General features: G+C 39.7%; 1 protein-coding gene across 1 annotated transcript in view; it reads right to left on the minus strand.

Moving 5' to 3' along the window:
- Nucleotides 1-1,349, minus strand: part of dyl (transmembrane protein dusky-like) — an 83,645-nt gene extending 82,296 nt beyond the window's left edge. Inside the window, exon 1 of the mRNA XM_076187714.1 lies at nt 1,127-1,349. The gene's annotated coding sequence lies outside the window, so the exon portion shown is untranslated. The remainder of the gene's footprint in view (nt 1-1,126) is intronic.
- Between the last annotated feature and the right edge of the window lie 5,507 nt (nt 1,350-6,856).

Here is a 6,856-nt window from a genome sequence, read left to right on the forward strand (position 1 = left end):
AATGGCTCGAGAGATTAAGTGGAATGAATGCACTTGTATGTATGTGTGTATGTATGCATGTATGTATGTATGTATGTATGTATGTATGTATGTATGTATGTATGTATGTATGTATGTATGTATGTATGTGTGTATGTATGTATACATGTATGTATGTATGTATATGTATATGTATGTATGTATGTGTGTGTGTGTATGTATGTATGTATGTATGTATGTATGTATGTATGTGTATAAATGTATGTATGTATGTATGTATGTATGTATGTATGTATGTATGTATGTATGTATGTATGTATGTATGTATGTATGTATGCATGTGTGGATGTATGTATGTACAATATGTATGTATGTATGTATGTATGTATGTATGTATGTATGTATGTATGTATGTATGTATGTATGTATGTATGTATGTATGTATGTATGGGTAGATGAATGTATGGATGGATACATGTATGGGCCAATGTATGCATGGGTGGATGTATGTACCTTTGGATGTATGGATGGATAGATGAATGGATACATGGATGAGCTCATGTAAGTATTTATGAAAGTATATATGTTTATGCATTTAGGTAAATACAGGTAACGAGTGTGTGTGTGTGTTTGTGTGTGTGTGTGTGTGTGTGTGTGTGTGTGTGTGTGTGTGTGTGTGTGTGTGTGTGTGTGTGTGTGTGTGTGTGTGTGTGTGTGTGTGTGTGTGTGTGTGTGTGTGTGTGTGTGTGTGTGTGTGTGTGTGTGTGTGTGTGTGTGTGAGTGTGAGTGTGTGTGTGTGTGTGAGAGAGAGAGAGAGAGAGAGAGAGAGAGAGAGAGAGAGAGAGAGAGAGAGAGAGAGAGAGAGAGAAAGAGAGAGAGAGAATAAAAGAGGAAATAAGAGAAAGAATCAGGGACATTACCGCACAAAAAAGAGAAAGGGAGAGGAGAAAAAGAACCAAAGAAAAAGAGAAAGAAAATGAGAAACAAGAAGTGACTATGAATGTGTGTTTGAGTTTGTTAGAGAATATTTGATGTGCATGCGTGTGTTTATATGCGTGTATATGTTAACGTATATGTCCCATTTTTGCATTTTTGTGTATACCAGAAGTTGCACTGGGTTGCCCTACATAAAGTCCAGCTTACTCACCTCAATTCGTTCTTCCGGCGTTGAAGTCTCCCAAACTTTAAACGTACATTCACACTAAATGGATCCGAATCCAACACACACACCAGAGTTACCAGGATGATGGTAAAGATATTAATCCCAGAAATCAGTCCGCTTTACCGTCGCGACACGAACACACTAGTACACAACCCTCACGCTGCGCTCAGGGCAACAACTCTTCCCCCAGGTGCGCGAAACGACTTGCGCAGAACGACGCCGCGTGAGCAACTGGCGATAGCGTGGTCCACAATGCGTGTAGGCTAGCCCTCTCCCTCCACTCCCCGTTCCCCTCCCCACCTCCTCCCTCCTCCCTCCTGATCACCCTCCACCCCCCACACACATACACACACCTTCACCTCCTCCTCTTTTTCCTCCTCCTCCTCCTCCTTCTTTTTCTCTTTCTTTTTCTCTTTCTTCCCTTTACTTTGAGTTCTCGAAAACCTTCCCCACTTTTTTGTTTTGTCTTGTTAGTTTGACGAAGGCAGACTCTCCGGAAATGATCTACTCCTTCCCGCCACGGCTGTTGGCCTCACTCATGAAACTCTTCTTGGCGACAACTTCTTCAGGTTACACGAAAGCTCGAGTGCAGGTTATTTCCATGACCTTAACACGTTTTTTTTTCTTCTTCTTCTTCTTTCCTTTCTTCCTTCTTTCGCTTCTTTCTTCGTTCCTCTTTTTCTTCCTTCGTCAACCCGTCTATTCCACCTGTCTACTCACAACCAGAAATCGCTGTCTTTTTTTCTTTTGTGGTTTGTGTTTTCAGAAAGATTTTTTTTCTGTTTCAAACTAAGGAGTCTCGACCGAGATATAGTACGATGATACGACAAAGTATTGAATCATTTGGGCTAAATTACATTAATTTCAATATTCCTTTACCTGTCATAACCTTAAGTGTACGAGTAATTAAAAAAATCAGAACAACCTCAACAATGGCACATACAGACATCCATACGTAATGATGAATATATTAAGGAAACATAGAAATGCTGCATACTTGTGAATAATCTTATACATGTGTACACGATTGTATGCATACACACACACACACACGTTTTACACACACACACACACACATATATATATATATATATACATATATATATATATATATATATATATGCGTATATATTCATACGCATAAAGGAGACATATATTCCTCCTATCTGTGCGAAGTTGGATTAACTGCCAGAAGAAAGCTGAGTAAGGAAACAGCTTCCCAATTTTCTTCATACTTCAAAGTTCTTATCAGGTATGGGTTCCAGAATCTTTGCAATGATTATCCTCCTCTCCATATCAGATCTTACCTCTCTCCCAGCTCTCCCAGCTCTCCCTTTGCCCCCCTTTGCCTCTCCCCGCCCCTCCCGACGTCTCCCCCCCCCCCACCTCGACTTGCCACCTGGGTTTCTCTTTCTGTTCAGCTTTCTCCTCGCGCGTTCGGCTCCGCCGGTCCTCAGCTTTGTTTATATTAGAGAAGAACTTTACGTTCCATCCATCATCTCTCAAGGTGCGTCCCCGTTAGCGTTGTACCCAAACACACCGTGGCCTTAGAAAGGTGGCTCTGTTGGTCAAACGCACCATGGCATCAGATAGCGTACTCGATACATTATCCTGTCATCCTGGATCGCCTGGTTAAGTTCATGCTTGTGTACAATGTAGTATTATTGATATTGGTCCATACTAGAAAACATTCGAATTTGACTCATCATATATCACATGTAAATAAAGTTGTCGTTGTCGAATGTTCAGTATTTTCTATATACAATAGTTTACTCATTGTAAGAATTATCTTTATTCACAAAACGGCACCGAGGCATAATCGAAGATGTGTCTACCTCTTTTTATGTCTGATGGGTCAGATTTAGATGTCCGCAGATGTAGCGGCCTCAATATTTATTGTAACCAAGATGAGTGGAAGTTTTGTTGACAACTGATATCGAAAACATCTGGTCTTGATGACATGACATTCAATCACAATGTAGTCTGTGTTGACATTACGCCCATACGTGTTGTATTTACGTTTACATTATACTTCAGTGGAGCGTAGTCACAAGTTATATGTACACGTATGTATGTGTGTATGTATGCGTGTGTATGTATGTGTGTGTGTGTGTGTGTGTGTGTGTGTGTGTGTGTGTGTGTGTGTGTGTGTGTGTGTGTATTAGAGTAAGATGATATAGTAGCATTTGAATAGAATGAAACTCCAACCCACTATTGGAGAAGATAAGAGCAGAGATACAGAGATAGCTGTATATTTCGACCACTATCTTTTATTCTCTTCAACATTTTCCTCCGATAGTGGATTATAGTTTCATCTTATACACATATATATATACAGTATGTATATATATATATATATATATATATATATATATATATATATATAAATATATATATATACATATATATATATATATATATATATATATATATATATGTATGTATTATCAATCATTGTTCCATTGATATCGATATTTAGCATATAGTTGTTCTTATATCCTAACTCAATCAACTTAAACAACGAAAAACTAAAAACACTTTTACGAAAACCAAACGTGATTTTAAATAATACAATTCTTCTTAGATTTTTTTTTTTTTTTATTCCACATCGGTTTTTCATCTCGTTGACGCTCTTCTTGGATGACATTCAAGAAATTCATTTGTCGATTTCCTCAACTTAGCCAGAAGCGAACTAGACGACCTAAATTCTCGACATTATTATGAAAACAATTCGATGGAGAAATGGTGTAGACATCAGGAAAAAAAGATAACATCGTTGTAAATATATGTAATGGAGACCCGTTTTTAGATATAATCTTTTTCACAAGAAGCTGTGTACCTTCTTGACCACGTTCGCGTCAGTTAGCACGTAACAACATTATTTTGGCTAAAACCAGGCTATTTCATTCAGATCTAAATTAACCCATTTTTAACCGAGTGGCACTTTTTTTTATCTGGTTCCCGATCTATCTATCTAAAAAAAAAAAAAAAAAAAGTCTGTATATTACGACCATCCTCTGCGGTCCTCTTCAGTTAATCGATAAGTATCGATAAGAAGAACTTGGAAAGACACGCATCACATGACCCCAATGATATTGTACTAGTGACTGGTGTTCTGCGGGGTCAGGCCAGATCATTTCGGAAATCAATTTAACTCCAAAGGGATCCACAATAACACTGATCCTGTGTTTATGATGATGATTGTTCGGTATTTGTGAATTTTTGTCTCACCCGCTCGCACAGCAATTTGTTAGTTTAGTTTAGGTTAGGTTAGTTAGGTTAAGTAGGTTAGGTTAGGTTAGGTTAGGTTAGGTAGGTTAGGTAGGTTAGGTAGGTTAGGTAGGTTAGGTAGGTTAGGTAGGTTAGGTAGGTTAGGTAGGTTAGGTAGGTTAGGTAGGTTAGGTAGGTTAGGTAGGTTAGGTAGGTTAGGTAAGTTAGGTAGGTTAGGTTAGGTAGGTTTGTTAGATTAGGTTAGGTTAGGTAAGTTAGGTTAGGCAGGTTAGGTAGGTCAGGTTAGGTTAGGTTAGATTAAGTTAGGTTAGGTAGGTTAGGCAGGTTAGGTTAGGTTAGGTAGGCTAGGTAAGTTAGGTTAGGTAGGTTAGGTAGGTTAGGTAGGTTAGGTAGGTTAGGTAGGTTAGGTAGGTTAGGTAGGTTAGGTAGGTTAGGTAGGTTAGGTAGGTTAGGTAGGTTAGGTTAGGTTAGGTTAGGTTAGGTTAGGTTAGGTTAGGTAGGTTAGGTAGGTTAGGTAGGTTAGGTAGGTTAGGTAGGTTAGGTAGGTTGGGTAGGTTAGGTAGGTTAGGTAGGTTAGGTAGGTTAGGTTAGGTTAGGTAGGTTAGATTAGGTAGGTTAGGTTAGGTAGGTTTGTTAGATTAGGTTAGGTTAAGTAGGTTAGGTTAGGCAGGTTAAGTAGGTCAGGTTAGGTTAGGTTAGGTTAGGTTAGGTTAGGTTAGGTTAGGTTAGGTTAGGTTAGGTTAGGTAGGTTAGGTAGGTTAGGTAGGTTAGATTAATTAGGTTAGATAGGTTAGGTAGGCTAGGTAGGTTGGGTTAGGTTAGGTAGATTAGGTAGGTAAGGTAGATTAGGTTAATTAGGTTAGGTTAGGTTAGGTTAGACTACTTAGGTTAGGGTGAGATGAAACTTCACAAATTCCCCCAATCAGGGAGCTAAAATGGTACTCCTTACAAAAGACTTTGTATTGTGGAATTTAATGAACCATGACCTTAGTACAACTCGCTGGCGGCAGGGCTCGACCTGTCGTTACCCCAACATCCGCTACAGGTAGTGACGCTCTAATCCTCCCTTTAAAGATTTTATTCTGACTGTATCGACCCTTTTGCTAAATGGACTTTGTGTATATATTTGATTATGGCTAAGGTATAACTGTTTTATACAGACTGATGGTTCTACGTACAAATCTATCCAAAAAACAGATTGATAAATAAACGAATAAACAAATAAATAAATAAATAAATAATAGATAAGTAAATAAATAAACAAATAAATAAATAAATGAATAGATAAATGATTAGACGAATGAATAGATAAGTGTATAGATAAACGAATAAGGAAACGATTAGAAATATATAAAAATAAAAAAAATATGTGAATAACAATAACAAATGAATAAATAGGTAGAAAAATTAATATATGATTCAGTCACATATAAAGAGAAAGACAGACATAGACAGACATAGACAGAGGTATACATACAAGGCCATATATACATTGATAAGAGTACAGTTCGATATAGATAAACAGATAAATACATCAATCAACCCTTGGTCACAGGGCGTCCTTGCTAGGCCTTCAGAGTACGCTCAAGGTTCGAGGCCGAACGTTAGAGGACGAACGTTAGAGGCCGAGCCTTCGAGGCCGAACGTTAGAGGCCGAGCCTTCGAAGCCTAACGTTCAATTCCGAACGTTCGAGGCCTAACGTTTAAGGCAGAACATTAGAGGCCGAACGTTTGAGGCCGAACGTTTCAAGCCGAACGTTAGAGGTTGAACGTCAGAGGCCGAACGTTCCAGATCGAACGTTCGAGGCCGAACGTTAGAGGCCGAATGTTAGAGGCCGAGCCTTCGAGGCCGAACATTCGAGGCCTAACGTTCAAGGCCGAACGTTCGAGGCCGAACGTTCGAGGCCGAACGTTCAAGAAAGGCTCCTCCTCACTGGCACAAGAAGAACCCACCGGGGGTCGTTCACTATTAGAGCGAACTCAATGTACGACGCCAAGATGTAGGTCAACTTGTCAGTGAAGGAGGAGGAGATGGAGGAGGAAGAGGAGGTGGAGGAAGAGGAAGAGGAGGAGGAGGGAGAGTACCTGGAGTAGTGGAGTGCACGAGGGAGGAGGAGGTGAGGAGGAGGTGAGGAGGAGGTGAGGAGTAGTATGAGACTTGTTTCAGTGGGTTTCGTGTGTAATATTCGAGGGAATTTGCTGTAATAGAATAAGCACAGGAAAGCGTATATGTTTGTGATGAGTATAGTGCATGTATCTACGTAAATCTATGCACGCACACACGCACACACACACACACACACACACACACACACACACACACACACACACACACACACACACACACACACACACACACACACACACACACACACACACACACACACACACACACACACACACACACACACACCCTCATCCATTCATAATTCTCTTCACATCCACATTATACCGTCGCATTAACTAGCGTTTCTATCCTTGGAG

This window comes from Oratosquilla oratoria, chromosome 7, assembly GCF_046742065.1.
Source record: "Oratosquilla oratoria isolate Oo_2021 chromosome 7, ASM4674206v1, whole genome shotgun sequence".
NCBI lineage: Eukaryota > Metazoa > Arthropoda > Malacostraca > Stomatopoda > Squillidae > Oratosquilla > Oratosquilla oratoria.